This window comes from Hordeum vulgare, chromosome 1H (assembly GCF_904849725.1).
Source record: "Hordeum vulgare subsp. vulgare chromosome 1H, MorexV3_pseudomolecules_assembly, whole genome shotgun sequence".
Taxonomy (NCBI): Eukaryota; Viridiplantae; Streptophyta; class Magnoliopsida; order Poales; family Poaceae; genus Hordeum; species Hordeum vulgare.
Genome location: NC_058518.1, coordinates 382,527,985 through 382,547,164, shown reverse-complemented (window position 1 = coordinate 382,547,164; position 19,180 = coordinate 382,527,985).

Here is a 19,180-nt window from a genome sequence, read left to right as displayed (position 1 = left end):
ATGTGGCATGTAGTCCTCTTTTTGTAGTAGAACCTGGGCACCTGTGGCCTCTGCGAAAGGTTGCATCCAAATATTCTGCTCACTTGAAACAGATGCACTCACACAGAAAAGTAGAGCCAGTCGCAGTGCCGAATAGCCCATCCAGTAGGGTACCAATTCCCTGAATGCACACGTTTGACAGTCAATTATTATGCATTGTAAAGTTTCATTTCTTTTCATAAAAGCTCAGCGGTGATTATGGAGTAGTTGTGCAACCATAAAGAAATTCCCCAAGAATGGCTAGTGATGATATTATAGATTGAACCTGCTACTAATAGATTACTGACAATCTGAATACTAGTGTGCTATTAGGATCGGTCTAGGTTTCAGGTTCTGAATACTAGTGTGCTATTAAAATACAAATATAAGAATCTGAATACTAGTGTGCTAATAACAATCATAGTTCCTTGTTCATAGTTCCTTGTTAGTATTCAGGTTCGGTCAGTTGGCAAGGAACTAATGTGCTAGTGATCCTTTTATTTCCATTGTCATAACATAGATTATATACACTATTGTATTTACTTTGAAAGAGAGTTGAGGTATTTATTTTGTAATCTCTTCTCGCTAGATAATGGATACGAGTAACCATGATGATGGATATGAGTCATGTACTGATTCTGAAGAAGAGGAGGACGAGATGATGTTTCTTGTCTTCCCAACATTATATTGTATATCTTCTAGGAGAGAAAAAATTCCAATGAACACATCCATTCTTATGGGAGCTAAGTATATCCGAGAAATATTGGATGGCCACCCTCAACGGTGCCTTGATATTCTTAGGATGGAGTCCCACATCTTCCAAGCTCTATGCGACCATCTTAGATCTAGAAAACTTCTACGAAATTAAAAAGGAGTCAGCGTTGAAGAGCAACTAGGTATGTTTATGTATATGCTTTCCAGGAATGCGAGTTATCATACGCTGACTGATAGATTTCACCACAGTCCGGAAACGGTGCATAGACATATCAATGGATGCTTCAACGCTATGAGTTCATTGGCGTTTGACTTTATCAAGCATGGTTCGCTAGATACTCATTGGAAAATATCAACAAATCCCTAGTTTTGGCCTTTCTTTGAGGTACACGCCATCCCTTGATATGTACTTTAGGAATTTATATCATCCCTTAGTATCACATATAGTGACCATAACTTGTTTAATGCAGAACTGCATAGAGGCAATAGATGGGACTCATGTTCCCATGACCATAGCATCCAATGAGGCTGCTCCATAAAGGAATAGAAAGGGGACCCTCTCCCAAAATGTGATGGTCGCCTGTGACTTCGATCTCAACTTTGTTTATGTGTCAGCTGGTTGGGAGGGGTCGGCCTCAGATGCTAGAGTACTGAAATCTGCCATTCAATCTGGTTTTCATGTACCTCCCATCAAGTACTATTTGGTTGACGGAGGCTACGCAAATACGCCACAGTTTCTAGCTCCGTACCGTGGAGTCCATTATCATCTACAAGATTTTGGTAGAAGTGGTCCTCGTCCAAAGAATCCGAAAGAACTTTTCAATATAAGGCATGCCCGCCTACGGAACCATATAGAGCGCACGATTGGTGTTTGGAAAATGTGATTCCCTATTTTAAAAGTTGGCACACATTGCCCAATTGACACTCAAGTCAAAATTCCTATGGCGGCAGCAGTATTTCACAACATAATCCGGAGTCACGGAGGTGATGAACAATGGCTAGATACACAACAAATGCAGATTGATCCTCTTTTATTTGTCACTCTTCCTGATGGAGATGACAGACCTCGACATGTGACTACACCCTCAAGCAATCAAAGGGACCTTGGTAATTCCATGAGAGATGAAATTGCCAACAGGATGTGGACGGACTATTAAAGAATTCTAAGAGAAAGATCGTCATGGAGATCTGTTGGCTAATGAATTTAGTTTTTATTACTATCAAAGTAATTTATTGTAATGATGTGGAATTTGAGATATAATATGACATTTTAATTATGTTATTAGGATTTTGCATTTTCAGATTCTTACTTGATGTGATTTTGCATTTTCAGATTCTTATATTTCTTAATGTTTGAGTTATGTTTCTTGATGTTGATTTATTGCTAAAGTTACATTGTCATAGGTTCAATATGACGCAAAATAGGGCTAACTGGACAGCAAGATATGAGAAAGGTCTTGTCGAGATACTTACATAGTACAATCTATCTCATTACTGTGGCCAAAATGGGTGGACTACTGAAGGATGGAATCAGGTTGTTAAAGAATTGAACAATTTATATCCAGAGGCAAGATTTACCAAGGATCAAGTCTAGGATAAGGAAGCTCAACTGAAGAAGCACTACAAAAATATCAAGTCCATAGTCAACCGTTCTGGAATATCGTGGAATGACGTTGCATGTGTGATTAACACAACACCTGAAAAATGGGAGGAGATCATTGCGGTAAGTTTTTATTCCTTGTAGTGCATGTACTTTCCTTTGCCTATGCATGATCTGCTCAACCTTTCTATTGATTATATAGGAGGATTCAAAGCTCAAAATGTATGAAGGAAAAAGTTTCCCCTTGTATGAGGCATTGGGTGTGCTCTATGAAGGGCACATTGCTCAAGGAAGGCACTGTCTCACATCAAGGAAGCCTTCGACTATCACAAAATCAGGTGGCAACTTTGGAGCAAAGGAGAAGATGGTTGCCAGCACCAGCAAGAGAAATACAAGAGATCGAAGCGATGACAACATGAGAACTCCTTCGATAATTGACATCAATGATATTCCTGCATGGGATGATGTTGATGGAGATGCTGAAAGAGAAAACACTGTCCGTGATGAGGAAGAATTTGGCAGTGATGCTGATGGAGACCATCCACAAATAAGTGAATCAAGTGCCAAAGGAAGGAGACCCAAAAAATAGAAAAGTGCCACATATGTACAACGCCTTGAAGATTCAATGATGGCGTATGTGAATTTCAAGAAAGAGCAAGCTACTAAGAAGGAGAGAGTGTCACAACAAGGAAAACAACCCTCAATTACAGAATGCTTGGAAATCTTGAATGATATGGAAGATGTGCCCGACGAGGTGAAAATATTTGCCTCTGATGTTTTCAAAGATGCAGCAAACCGTGAGATTTTCCTGGGTTACAACTCAAGACTGCGGGGTATGTGGTTAAAGAAGGAAGTCGACAAGATCAGTCCTCAGCCTCCTCCTTGTAAGTCCCATAAAACTTGGTTTTCTGCATTTATTCTCCCCACTAAAGATAAGTTTCCAAGGCTTATTTGAGCGAGTATTCCTTTGCAGCTCGGTTTTCACCTCGTGATATTCCTTCAATCAATCTGGTGCTTTGATCATAGGTATTGTCTTTGCTCCCTCTCCTCTCAAAGATTCATTACAACATCTCACTAGCTAGCTCATCTCTAATAATAATAGTTGTGTTGCCTAATTGTTAATCCTACGATGGTCTAGTCCTGCATCGGCATGGGCATTGGAATAATAGTATGATCAATCAAGACTAACTACTACCAGATGTATAATGATTATCCTCTAAATTTTTAGCGCATTTGAACACCCAGTCCTTTCGATTCCTTATCACTATAGCCGAAACTAAACGTACTACGCAAACCATATTTTGGTTAAAGTTAGAATGAATTGGCCTCGTTGCTATCTTAGGCATGAAGGAGACACCAAAGTGGTGCCTAGTAGAAGAAGAAGTGATTTTTTGTCCTTCTCTTAATGTTTTGCGGGTATTTTTTATATCCTAGACTCGGCAGCTAGCTCAAAACTGTGCCAAAGTTGGCCACTGGCCTGTACTACTAGACACTCTATGCTATGCGTACAAGTATCTTTTGTAGGGCTGTGAAACATATAAGCACTGAATTTTGTTTCTTACTGTCAAGAATTTAAGATGGCAATTTGTGTGGTGGACTGCATGCCGGCACTTCATGTTCCGTTTATCTACACGCATTTTCTGTTTAATTGTTTTATTGTTGAAGTGGCACTTTCATTGTCAAGCTATATTTGCATTGGTTCTGTGTATACTGAACTTGAATGGCATGTGCAGTGTCGAGATCGTCATGGCCTTTCAGGAATAGTTCAACTTCGAAATCCCCGACAATGAGGCAGAGAAGATCGATTCCATCAAATCAGCAGTTGACTTCATCGCATCGCATCCTCAAGCAAAGTAAGATTTGCTTGCAGGAGTTTCTTGGTTCCTCCTTTGACTTACGCATTGTATCGAGGATGAATGCAACCGAAAAAAGACATGTTTTTTCTATATTTGCCCAGTTGGTGAGAATGGTCTTAGTTTGCTCCTTGATTTTTGGCAAGTCCTTGTTTTCTCCCACCATCTACTGCAATAAATAATGATACACCATTTGGCTGTGGATCTGTGATTTTATTTGCTGGAGGTAACATCACGATAGAGTTGTGATGCTGGATGTGCGCCTGTGCCATGACTCGTGCTAATTTGTGGGGAATGGGAACTCAAATTTATGGAAGTACAGTCAGTACGAATGATCTGAATTTGCAATGTTACCACCGTACCTAAAAGTTTGTGCTTTTGAAAATTTAGGCTATGGCAGCCAGGTTACAAGGGTGGGAGAAAAACAACAATCCAAACGGAAGCTGGGAAGCGGAATGGAAATACAATCCTGACATGTATTCTGATTGTAGGCTAGTGTATTACAAGTGTAGCAAAAAACAACGTTCCAAACGCAGCCTTACCGGTCACAAAGCCACTTGACCACTGATCCTCCCAAAAGTATCTATAATTTTTGCTTATTCCATGACCTTTTGAGTGACTTGTTATATGTTTTGCTACACTTTTATATCATTTTACACACATATGGACTAACCTACTAACTCAATGCACTCATTTCCAGTTTCCGTGTGCTGATGTCTATTTTGCAGGGGCTTTTACCCAATTTTCCGAAGCCCGAAAAATCCAGAAAACATATATATAATCAGTGAAACAGAAGCTTCCGGATCACGGAAGGGGGACAGAGGGGGCCAGGGGCCTCCCAGGCGACCTGCTGGCGCGGCCAGGCCCTACACCGCGCCAGGAGGTCGCCCGGGTGGGTCCGACTTCCTCCGGTGCCCTCCTTTGGCCTATATTTAGAGTCCCGAGAGGAAACCCTTGAAGACTTTCTGGAATTGCAAATTTCTCCATCGTTCCACAGCCACAGCGCTTCCGAGATCGGGAGCGTTAGGAGACCTCTTCCCGGCACCCTGCCGGAGGGAGGATTGACCTCCGGGAGCTTCTCCACCACCATGGATGCTTCCCGGATGTGTCATGAGTAGTTTTCCTTGGACCATGAGTCCATGACCAGTAGCTATGTGATGTCTTCATTCCAATCTTGTGCTTCAATGGTTAGACCTTGTGAGCTGCCCTACATGATCAAGGCATCTTTGTAATTCTCTTGTTATTGCTATGCTCGGTTTTTGGGATCCGGTAGATTATGAGATTATGTTCAGATTTTTATTAATTATATATTTGATTATCCTTTTATATTATGTTCCTTAGTGATTCATGCATGTTCTCCATTGCTTTTTATTGCTTTGGCCAAGTAGTAGATAGTAACTCCAAGAGGGAGCGTTATGCATGATTGTGGGTTCGGGCCCCTCGATGTCTAGCTTGAGTGACAGAAACATGAGACTAGGGGATGTGATTGTTGCCAGCAGGGAGAAAACAACGGTGCTTGTGACCACGGTTGCAAGGATTGTTTACCTTACGCATAGTTTGTTAATGCAGTTGTCCGTTGCTTTGAGTTTACACTTTGGGTGGGGCTCGCAACTTAATACTGGAGAGATGTTCTGGATAGATATCTCAAGGTGGATGATTAGTAAGTAGATGCTGATGAATAAACGGTCTACTTGTCTTGGAGTACTGCCCATTACTATTGAACATGTAACTATCAAGGAGCATAATTAGCATTGCGGTGCGATCATAATTCTGTCAATTGCCAAATTGTGATTTGTTTACCCTAGCATAGTTTTTTATCGTCTTTTGGGAGAGAGACATCACTAGTCAATGTCATGTGACTCCGGTCCATATCACCATCATTGTTTACACCTCCATCATTTACCGCTTTCTTCACTTTTCCGTTGCAATCACTATTACCTTCCCGCTTGTGTTTTGATCCTTTACAAACTAGAAGGCCGAAGAGATTGACAACCTCTCTTTACTCGTTGGGAGCAAAGTTATTTGTTGTGTGTGCAGGTCCACGTCTTCTGCTGGACAGGACAGGAGACACCTACTTGTTCATCCTAGGAGTCCTACTGGTTCGATAAACCTTACAGTCTCTATGTGAGGAAAATTTGTTGCTGACTACATCTCCACCTTCCACTTGGGGTATCCAATGAGGGGCGAGAAGTATATACATCAACTCGTCACCAAGCGAATTTCTCAGACCGTTGCCAGGGACTCCATTCTTCAAGATAGGGGAGTTGCACACTATCTTTTGGCTTTGCTTTTTAGTCTTGTTAGTTTGCTTTTTAATTTTTGCTTTAGAGTCTTATACCAAAAACCACAAAAGTTAGTTGCTTTGCTCTTGCTTGTTGCTGCTGCTATGGGTTCCACTGAGAACACCTAGTTGTGTGACTTCACTAGTCACAAAGCTGCTCCCGCCACTAGGGCCACGTCCTATGAGATTGAACCTGCTTTGCTGAACCTAGTTATGAAAGATCAATTCTCCGGTGCTGGAGATGATGCTGCCTTGCACTTGAACAATTTTGTAGAGCTCTGTGATATGCAAAAATATAAAGAAGTAGATGGTGATTTTGTTAAACTTAAGCTTTTTCATTTCTCCTTGAGAGGAGGATCTAAAGTGTGGCTTCAATCTTTGCCTAGGAATAGCATAGATTCTTGGGATAAGTGCAAAGATGCTTTTATTGAGAAGTATTACCTGCCTGCTAAGATTATCCAGTTGAGGAGTAACATTATGAATTTTAGGCAACTGGATAATGAACATGTTGCTCAAGCTTGGGAACGTACGAAATCTCTTGTTAAGAATTGCCCTAATCATGGTTTAACTACTTGGATGGTTATCCAAACTTTCTATGCAGGATTGAACTTTACCTCGCGGAATCTGTTAGACTCAGCAGCCGGAGGAACCTTTATGTCAACTACACTTGGTGCTGCCACAAAGCTATTGGATGAGATGATGACAAATTATTCTCAATGGCACACCGAGAGAGCTCCAACAGGTAGGAACGTAAACTTTGTTGAGGAGATTTCCTCCCTTAACGATAAAATTGACATGATCATGACTCTACTTACTAAGCAAGCTCCTATTAATCCTCATGATGTTCCTTTAAATTCTTTGGTTTCTCAAGAAATAGAGCAAGTGGACGTTAATTTTATTTCTAGGAACAACTTCAATAACAAGGCTTATAGGAGTAATTTTGGTAGCAATCCTAGACCGTTCCCATACAACAACTATGGGAACAACAACAATTATCCTAGCACCAAAAACTCCACTTCTGAATTAGAGAGCATGCTTAAAGATTTTATCAACTCTCAAAAAGCCTTCAACAAGAGTGTAGAAGAGAAACTAGAAAAATTAGATAGTCTCTCTTTGAAGGTGGACAACATAGCTCATGATGTAGAGATGCTTAAAATTAGAACTTCCCCACTTGAGGAAAGGAACACCACACCCATGAATGTTATCCAAGTCCAAATTAATGAGAACATAAGAATGCTAGCCAAACTAAAAGAGAGATGGGCTAGAAAAAAGGAAGAGGAAGAGAGAATTAGGAGCCTTCCTACACACACTACCATTGCTACTATACAAGTAGTTGAGGACCTCAAAACTTTTAGCACCCATCCCACTCCTAGTCCCAATGGACCTATTAATGGTGATGCTAATACCTCAACTATAGGATAAGAAGGTCCTATGAATTTAGAGACTACCAAAATAATGATCTTAGATGACATTACTACCACTTTAATTAATGGTAGTAACCTTGATTTTGACAATTGTAGTCTCTCCGAAGTCATCACCTTTTTGCAAAGAATGGCTAAATACCCCCACACTAGTACACTCAATATTGCCTTTACCGAGCATATTACCAATGCTCTTATCAAATCTAGGGAGGAGAAGCTCAAGCTAGAGACTTCTATTCCTAGGAAGCTAGAAGATGGTGGGATCCTATGGTCAAGATTAAATTGAATAATATCTCTTGATTTGCTTTGTGTGAAGTTGGAGCTAGTGCCTCCATTATGCCCAAAAGGATGTATGATATGCTTGATTGGAAACCTTATGATCCATGTTCTTTTGGTGTTCGTCTTGTCGATTCTTCCATAAAGACACCTTTAGGGAGAATTGGTGATGTGCTTATTGTTGGAAATATGCCCTAGAGGCAATAATAAATTAGTTATTATTATATTTCTTTGTTCAGGATAATCGTTTATTATCTATGCTATAATTGTATTGATTGGAAACACAATACTTGTGTGGATACATAGACAAAACATTGTCCCTAGTAAGCCTCTAGTTGACTAGCTCGTTGATCAAAGATGGTCAAGGTTTCCTGACCATAGGCAAGTGTTGTTACTTGATAACGGGATCACATCATTAGGAAAATCATGTGATGGACAAGACCCAAACTATGAACGTAGCATATTGATCGTGTCGTTTTATTGCTATAGTTTTCTGCATGTCAGGTATTTGTTCCTATGACCATGAGATCATATAACTCACTGGCACCGGAGGAATACCTTGTGTGTATCAAACATCACAACGTAACTGGGTGACTATAAAGATGCTCTACAGGTATCTCCGAAAGTGTCCGTTGAGTTAGTATGGAAAGACTGGGATTTGTCACTCCGTGTGATGGAGAGGTATCTCGGGGCCCACTCGGTAATACAACATCACACACAAGCCTTGCAAGCAATGTGACTTAGTGTATGTCATGGGATCTTGTATTACGGAATGAGTAAAGAGACTTGTCGATAAAGAGATTGAAATAGGTATGCGGATACCGACGATCGAATCTCGGGCAAGTAACATATTTCAATCTCAGAGATGTGGGACTCCGCCAACATCGTAGAGCTGTACATGTGCTGAACGCGGGGCTCCGCCAACATCCGGAACACCGTCACGCTACCGGGGATCTCATATACCTCTCTGTCTCTCTTGCTGGATCAAGAAGGTCGAGATCATCGTAGAGCTGTACATGTGCTGAACGCGGAGGTGCCGTCCGTTCGGCACTAGATCGGAGCGGATCCTGGGACGGATCGCGGACGGTTCGTGGGACAGTTCGCGGGGCGGATCGAGGGACGTGAGGACGTTCCACTACATCAACCGCGTTTCTTAACGCTTCCTGTTGTGCGATCTACAAGGGTACGTAGATCCAAATCGCCTCTCGTAGATGGACATCACCATGATAGGTCTTTGTGCATGTAGGAAAATTTATGTTTCCCATGCGATGTTCCCCAACAGTGGCATCATGAGCTAGGTTCATGCGTAGATGTTATCTCGAGTAGAACACAAAAGTTTTTGTGGGCAGTGATGTGCAATTTGCTGCCCTCCTTAGTCTTTTCTTGTTTCCACGGTATTGTTGGATCGAAGCGGCTCGGACCGACATTACTCGTACGCTTACGAGAGACTGGTTTCATCGCTACGAGCAACGTCGTTGCTCAAAGATGACTGGCGAGTGTCGGTTTCTCCAACTTTAGTTGAATCAGATTTGACCGAGGAGGTCCTTGGAGAGAGGTTAAATAGCAATGCATACATCTCCGTTGTGGTGTTTGCGTAAGTAAGATGCGATCCTACTAGATACCCATGGCAACCACGTAAAACATGCAACAACAATTAGAGGACGTCTAACTTGTTTTTGCAGGGTATGCTTGTGATGTGATATGGCCAACGACGTGATGTGATATATTGGATGTATGAGATGATCATGTTGTAATATTTAATATCAACTTACACGTCGATGGTACGGCAACCGGCAGGAGCCATAGGGTTGTCTTTAAACTAACGTTTGTGCTTGCAGATGCGTTTACTATATTGCTAGGACGTAGCTTTAGTAGTAATAGCATGAGTAGCACGACAACCCCGATGGCGACACGTTGATGGAGATCATGATGATGGAGATCATAGTGTGGCGCCGGTGACAAGAAGATCATGCTGGTGCTTTGGTGATGGAGATCAAGAAGCACATGATGATGGCCATATCATGTCACTTATGAATTGCATGTGATGTTAATCCTTTTATGCACCTTATTTTGCTTAGAACGACGATAGCATTATGAGGTGATCTCTCACTAAAATTTCAAGACGAAATTGTGTTATCCCTGACTGTGCACCGTTGCGACAGTTCGTTGTTTCGAGACACCACGTGATGATCGGGTGTGATAGAGCCAACGTTCACATACAACGGGTGCAAAACAGTTGCACACGCGGAACACTCGGGTTAAGCTTGACGAGCCTAGCATGTGCAGACATGGCCTCGGAACACATGAGACCGAAAGGTCAAGCATGAATCATATAGTTGATATGATTATCATAGAGATGCTTACCACTGAAACTATTCTCGACTCACGTGATGATCGGACTTGAGATAGTGGATTTGGATCATGTACCACTCAAATGACTAGAGAGATGTACTTTTTGAGTAGGAGTTCTTAAGTAATATGATTAATTGAACTAATTATCATGAACATAGTCTAATGGTCTTTGCGAATTACGATGTAGCTTGCGCTATAGCTCTACTGTTTTTATATGTTCCTAGAGAAAATTTAGTTGAAAGTTGATACTAGCAACTTTGCGGAGTGAGTCCATAAAACTGAGGATTGTCCTCGTTGCTGCGCAGAAGGCTTATGTCCTTAATGCACCACTTGGTGTGCTGCACCTCGGGCGTCGTCTGTGGATGTTGCGAACATCTAATATACATGTCTTTTATGACTACATGATAGTTCAGTGCGCAATACTTAATGGCTTAGAAGCAAGGCGCCGAAGACGTTTTGAAAACGTCGCAGAACATAAGAGATGTTCAAGGAAGATGAAATTGAGATTTCATGCTCGTGCCCTTGTTGAGAGATATAAGACCTCCGACAAGATTCTTTGCCTACAAAGTAAAGGAGAAAAGCTCAAAACCGTTGAGCATGTTCTCAGATTGTCTGAGTACAACAATCGCTTGAATCAAGTGGGAGTTAATCTTCCACATGAGATAGTGATGGTTCTCCAAAGTCACTGCCACTAAGCTGCTAGAGCTTCGTTATGAACTATAACATATCAAGGATAGATACAATGATCCTTGAGCGATTCGCGATGTTTGACACTGCGAAAGTAGAAATCAAGAAGGAGGATCAATAGTTGATGGTTAGTAAAACCACTAAGTTTCAAGAAAGGCAAGGGCTAGAAGGGATACTTCATGAAAACGGCAAAACAGTTGCTGCACTAATGAAGAGACCCAAGATTAAACCCAAACCCGAGACTAAAGTGCTTTTGTTATGAGGGGAACGGTCACTGAGGCGGAGCTACCCTAGATGCTTGGTAGATAAGAAGGCTGGCAAAGTCAACAAAAGTATATTTGATATACATGATGTTGATGTGTACTTTACTGGTACTCCTAGTAGCGCGAGGGTATTGGATACTGGTTCGGTTACTAAGTGACTAGTAACACGAAATGAAAGCTACGGAATAAACGGAGACTAGCTAAAGGCGAGGTGACGATACGTGTTGGAAGTGTTTCCAAGGTTGATATGATCAAACGTCGCACGCTCCCTCTACCATCGGGATTGGTGTTAAACCTAAATAATTGTTATTTGGTGCTTGCGTTAAGCATGAACATGATTGTATCATATTTATTGCAATACAATTATTCATTTAAAAAGAATAATGGTTACTCTATTTGCTTGAATAATCACCTTCAATGGTTTATTGAATCTCAATCGTAGTGTTACACATGTTCATGATATTGGTGCCAAAAGATACAAGGTAATGATGATAGTACCACTTACTTGTGGCACTGCCGCTTGAGTCGTGTTGGTATAAATTGCATGAAGAGGCTCTATACTGATGGATCTTTATACTCACTTGATTTTGAATCACTTGTGACATGCAAATCATACCACATGAGCAAGGCGTTGTTTTCATTGAGATGAGACAAGATAGTAACTTGTTGGAAGTAATACATTTTGATGTATGTAGTCCAATGGGTGCTGAGGCACGCAGTGGATATCATTATGTTCTTACTTCAGTGATGATTTGAGTAGATACAGGAGTATTTACTTAATGAATCACAAGTCTGAAATATTGAAAAAGTTCAATGCTGTTTCAGAGTGAAGTTCGTCGTAACAAGAGGATAAACTATCTATGATATGATCATAGAGATGAATACCTAAGTTGCGAGTTTTTGTACACAGTTAAGACAATGTGGAAGTTGTTTCGCAATTCATGCCACCAAGAACACCATGGTGTGATGGTGTCATAGCCGCGACCTATTTTGACATGGTGCATGCTATGATGTCTCTTATCGAATTACCACTATCATTTATGGGTTATGCATTAGAGACAACCGCATTCACATTAAATAGGGCACCGCGTAATTCCGTTGAGATTACACAGTATAGACTGAGGTTTAGAGAAATCTAAGCTGTCGTTTCTTGAAAGTTTGGGGCTGTGACACTTCTGTGAAAAAGTTTCAGTCTGATAAGCTCGAACCCAAAGCGGATAAATGCATCTTCATAGGATATTCAAAACATTTGGGTACATCTCCTATCTCAGATCCGGAAGCAAAGTGTTTGTTTCTAGAAACGGGTCCTTTCTCGAGGAAAGGTTTCTCTCAAAAGAATTGAGTGAGAGGGTGATAGAACTTGATGAGGTTATTGAACCATCACTTCAACTAGTGTATAGCAGGGTGCAGGAAGTTGTTCCTGTGGCGCCTACACCAATTGAAGTGGAAGCAGATGATAGTGATCATTGAGCATCAGATCAAGTTACTACACACCTCGTAGGTCGACAAGGTCGCGTACTACTACAGAGTGGTACGGTAACCCTGTCTTGGAGGTCAACAGTTGAACAACAATGAACCTACGAGTTATGGAGAAGCAATGGTGGGCCCGAATTCCGACAAATGGTTGGGGGCCATGAAATCCGAGAGATAATCCATGTATAAAACAAAGTGTAGACTTTGGAAGAACTACTTGATGGTAGTAAGACTATTAACTAAAGATGGATCTTTAAAAGGAAGACAGACAATGATGGTGATAAGTCACTGTTAAGAAAAACTCGACTTGTCACAAAGATGTTTTTGACAAGATCAAAGAGTTGACTATGATGCGACTTTCTCACTCGTAACGATGCTAAAAGTCTGTTGGAATTATGTTAGTAGTTGCTGCATTATTTGTGAAATATTGCACATACGAAGTCAAAACATTGTTTTCTCGATGGTTTCCTTGAGGAAACATTGTATGTGATACAATCAGAATGTTTTGTCGATCCTAAGGATACTAACAAGTATGCAAGCTCCGGCGATCCTTCAATGGACTGGTGCAAGCATCTCGGAGTTGGAATATACACTTTGATGAGATGATCAAAGATTTTGGGTTTGTACAAGGTTTATGAGAAACTTGTATTTCCAAAGAAGTGAGTGGGAGCACTATAGAATTTCTGATAAGTATATGCGGTTGACATATTGTTGATCAGAAGTAATGTAGAATTTCTGTGAAGCATAAAAGGTTGTTTGAAAGGAGTTTTTCAAAGGAATACCTGGATTGAGCTACTTGAGTGTTGAGCATCAAGATCTACGGAGATAGATCGAAACACTTAATAGAAGTTTCAACAAGATGCATGCCTTGACAAGTTTTTGAAGGAGTTGAAAATAGATCAGCAAAGAAGGAGTTCTTGACTGTGTTGTAAGGTGTGAATTTGAGTAAGACTAAAAACCCGTCCACGGCAGAATAAAGAGAATAGACGAAGGTTGTCTTCTATGCCTTGGCAGTAGACTCTAAAGTATGCCATGCTGAGTACCACACCTGATGTGTGCCTTGCAGCAAGTCTGTTAAGAGGTACAGAGAGTGATCCAAGATTGAATCACTGATCAGCGGTCAAAGTTATCCTTAGTAACTAAATGGACTAAGGAAGTTTTCTCAATTATGGAGGTGGTTGAAGAGTTCGTCGTAAAGGGTTACGTCGATGCAAGCTTTGACACTAATCTGAATAACTATGAGTAGTGAAACGGATTCGTATAGTAGAGTAGATATTTGGAGTATTTCCGAATAGCATGTAGTAGCAACATCTATAAGATGACATAAAGATTTCTAAAGCTCACTCGGATCTGAAAGGATTCAGAACCGTCGACTAAATTATTGTGGATTTCTCACAAGCAAGACGTGATCAAACCCCAGAACTGTAAGGGTGTTGGATTCGTTAGAATCACATAGTGTTGTGGATTAGATTATTGACTCTAGTGCAAGTGGGAGACTGTTGGAAATATGCCCTAGAGGCAATAATAAATTAGTTATTATTATATTTCTTTGTTCATGATAATCGTTTATTATCCATGCTATAATTGTATTGATTGGAAACACAATACTTGTGTGGATACATAGACAAAACACTGTCCCTAGTAAGCCTCTAGTTGACTAGCTCGTTGATCAAAGATGGTCAAGTTTTCCTGACCATAGGCAAGTGTTGTTCCTTGATAACGGGATCACATGATTAGGAGAATCATGTGATGGACAAGACCCAAACTATGAACGTAGCATATTGATCGTGTTGTTTTATTGCTATAGTTTTCTGCGTGTCAAGTATTTGTTCCTATGACCATGAGATCATATAACTCACTGGCACCGGAGGAATACCTTGTGTGTATCAAACGTCACAACGTAACTGGGTGACTATAAAGATGCTCTACAGGTATCTCCGAAGGTGTCCGTTGAGTTAGTATGGATCAAAACTGGGATTTGTCACTCCATGTGATGGAGAGGTATCTCGGGGCCCAGTCGGTAATACAACATCACACACAAGCCTTGCAAGCAATGTGACTTAGTGTATGTCACGGGATCTTGTATTACGGAATGAGTAAAGGGACTTGACAGTAACGAGATTGAAATAGGTATGCGAATACCGACGATCGAATCTCGGGCAAGTAACATATCGAAGGACAAAGGGAATGACATACGGGGTTATATGAATCCTTGGCACTGAAGTTCAACCGATAAGATCTCGTAGAATATGTAGGATCCAATATGGGCATCCACGTCCCGCTGTTGGATATTGACCGAGGAGTGTCTCGGGTCATGTCTGCATAGTTCTGGAACCCGCAGGGTCTGCACACTTAAGGTTCGGTGACGTTTCGGTATAGTTGAGTTATAGGTGTTGGTAACTGAAAGTTGTTTGGAGTCCCGGATGAGATCCAGGACGTCACGAGGAGCTCCGGAATGGTCTTGAGGTAAAGATTGATATGTAGGAAGTCCTGTTTTGGTCACCGGAAAAGTTTCGGGCTCATCGGTAGTGTACCGGGAGTGCCGGGAGGGGTGCCAGGTACCATCCGGAAGGGTGTCACGCCCCAAGGGGTCTCATGGGCTATGGGAATAGATAAACCAGCCCCTGGTGGGCTGGAATAAGTTCCCACTAAGGCCCATAAGGTTTGAGAAGGAAAAAACACAAGGTGGAAAGAATTTCCAAGTGGGAAGGTGGAATCCTACTCCAAGTAGGATTGGAGTAGAACTCCTCCACCTCCTATTTCGGCCAAACCTTGAGGGTTTGAGGCTGCCTCCTCCCCTCCCTCCCTCCTATATATACTATAGGTATTGAGTGTTTTTGAGACACAACTTTGCCACGTGCTGCTCGACCCTATATCACGCAGTTTTTCCTCTAGATCGTATTTCTGCAGAGCTCGGGCGGAGCACCGCTGAGATAGATCACCACCAACCTCCGGAGTGCCGTCACGCTGTCGGGGAACTCATCTACCTTTGTGTCTCTCTTGCTGGATCAAGAAGGCCGAGATCATCGTCAAGCTGTACATGTGGTGAACGCAGAGGTGCCGTCCGTTAGGCACTAGATTTTAGCGGATCGTGGGACGGATCGCGGGACGGTTCGTGGGACGGTTCGCGGGGTGGATCGACGGACGTGAGGACGTTCCACTACATCAACCGCGTTTCTTAACGCTTCCTGTTGTGTGATCTACAAGGGTACGTAGATCCAAATCTCCTCCCGTAGATGGACATCACCATGATAGGTCTTCGTGCATGTAGAAAATTTGTGTTACCCATGCGACGTTCCCCAACACTTATTATTGTCAATGATACTTATGTGCCCCTTGATTTTCTTATTATGGACATTGAATGTGATCCTTCATGTCCAATTATTTTTGGACGTCCTTTTCTCCGCACCATGGGTGCTATCATTGACATGAAAGAGGGAATTATTAAATTCCAATTTCCTCTTAAAAAGGGAATGGAACACTTCCCTATAAATAAGATTAAGTTACCTTATAAGTCCGTTACTCGGGCAAGCTATTCTTTTGGAGTTGATAACACTTGATCTTCTTGCATTATGCCTAGCTCAAAGGCATAAAAGAAAGTGCTTGTTGGGAGGCAACCCAATAATTTTTTACTTTCTGTTTTAGTGGTCTTGATGTGTGTTACTACCGTAGCAACATCATCGTATCTTTATTTTTAAGCTTTGTGCCAAGTTATAGACTCTGATTGCAAGAAAGTTCAAAAGTTGTGACATTCTGTCCAAAAACAGATTTTGTCCGCTTAACGGAAACATTCGCCAAAAATGACCAGATCATATTTTTGACCTCAATTGCTTTGACAGCATGATCTATATAATTTAGTTTCTGGCATTTGTTCTGAGTTTTTTTATTTGAGTTGCAGAAGTGCCCCGAATAAATTATTTACTACCTGTTGTTCTGTTTTTCAGAAATTCTGCCATGTTTTGTGTTTTCATTGTTTTGCGAATCCTAAGCTTGATTTTTATTTGCAAAAATCTTTTGGCATTCATGAGAAGCAGTAGATTATCATGGAAATATTTATTTCCAGCAGGTATTGAATTATTTTATTAAGGGTACTAACCACTCTAATCAACTTATGATGAGTTTTGTATGAAGGGAGTTTTCAAGTATGCGATGGGAGAGATGATGAAAGGAGATACAGGAGTGTCAAACGCTCAAGCTTGGGGATGACCCCATGCATCCCAAGAAATATTCACGGAGACTCAAGTGTCTAAGCTTGGGGATGCCCCCATGCATCCCCTTTTCTATCAACAACCATGACGTCGTCCATCTCCATGCTATATTTTTATCACTTCATATGATATGTGCTATGCTTGGAGCGTCCCGCTATTTGATTTTTAGTTTGTTTTAGTTTTCCTTGCTGGTCATAACAAGTCGTAACCTAGCCTACCTTGTTTGGGAGAGACACACGCTCCATTCCACTCTAGAACACAGCATAGGTTTTCATGCTTATCTTTTTGTGTGTTCTTCATCTTTTCGTAGCTACTGTCATGCTTAGCTGTTAGTTTTCATGCTTATCTTTTTCAGAGCTTTTATTTAGGTTGATTTTGGAACTCTCTTGAGTTATCATGCTTATCTTGTTTAGAGAGTTGGCTTGTTGCACTGAGTTGTGTGTCTTGCATGAGTAGGTAATTGAGGTTGCTATTTAAGTATAGTAGTAACTTCCAATAGTTTTGAGGTATTGATTTGAGTAATGTTTGGACTATTGGTGCCAAGAGCTTGAGCTTATTAGTTATAGGTGTCGTATTTTGGGAAATCTGTGTGTTTTTCAAAAACTAAAAAATAGTTGAGAACTCTAGCTACTAAATTGATCACTAACCTTTTTTAGTTGGAAATATGCCCTAGAGGCAATAATAAATTAGTCATTATTATATTTCTTTGTTCATTATAATCGTTTATTATCCATGCTATAATTGTATTGATTGGAAACTCAAATACATGTGTGGACACATAGACATAACATTGTCCCTAGTAAGCCTCTGGTTGACTAGCTCGTTGATCAAAGATGGTCAAGGTTTCCTGACCATAGACAAGTGTTGTCACTTGATAACGGGATCACATCATTGGGAGAATGATGTGATGGACAAGACCCAAATTATAAACGTAGCATATGATCGTGTCAATTTATTGTTATTGTTTTATGCATGTCAATGTAGGTGTTCCTATGACCATGAGATCATGCAACTCCTGGACACCGGAGGAATACCTTGTGGGTTATCAAACGGCGCAACGTAACTTGGTGTCTATAAAGATGCTCTACAGGTATCTACAAAGGTGTCTGTTGGGTTGGCATGGATCAAGACTGGGATTTGTCACTCCGTGTGACGGAGAGGTATCTCGGGGCCCACTGAGTAATACAACATCACAATAAGCCTTGCAAGCAATGTGACTAAGAAGTTAGTCACGGGATCTTGTATTACGGAACGAGTAAAGAGACTTGCCGGTAACGAGATTGAACTAGGTATAGAGATATCGACGATCGAATCTCGGGCAAGTAATATACCGAAGGACAAAGGGAATAGCATACGGGATTATATGAATCCTTGACACAGAGGTTCAACCGATAGAGATCTCCGTAGAATATGTAGGAGCCAATATGGACATCCAGGTCCCGCTATTGGTTATTGACCGGGGAGTGTCTCAAGTCATGTCTGCATAGTTCTCGAACCCGCAGGGTCTGCACAGTTAAGGTTCGGTGACGTTTTGGTATAGTTGAGTTATATGTGTTGGTGACTGAAGTTTTGTTCGGAGTCCCGGATGATATCCCGGACGTCACGAGGAGTTCCGCAATGGTCTGGAAACGAAGATTGATATATAGGAAGTTGGTGTTTGGATTCTGGAAGGTTTTCGGGCATTGCCTGGAATGTACCGGGAGTGACGTGTGGGTTCCGTGGGCCCACCACGCCCCAAGGGGTCGACATGGGTTTATTGGATGCGCAATAAGGCATAATTGGCTGACAAAGTCATCCAAGGAAATCCCATGAGGAAAAAGTGGAAAATCCAAAAGAGGTGTGAAAATTAGGAAGGAGTCCTAATCCAATTGGGATTGGAGGAGGACTACTCCCTCCTCCAATTCGATTGACGGCTTGGAGGCTCCCTTGAGCCTCAAGGCTAGCCCCTCCCCTCCTCCTATATATACTAGAGGTTTTAGGGTTTTTCAGACACAACTTTGCCACGTGCAACTCAAACCTATACCTCGTAGTTCT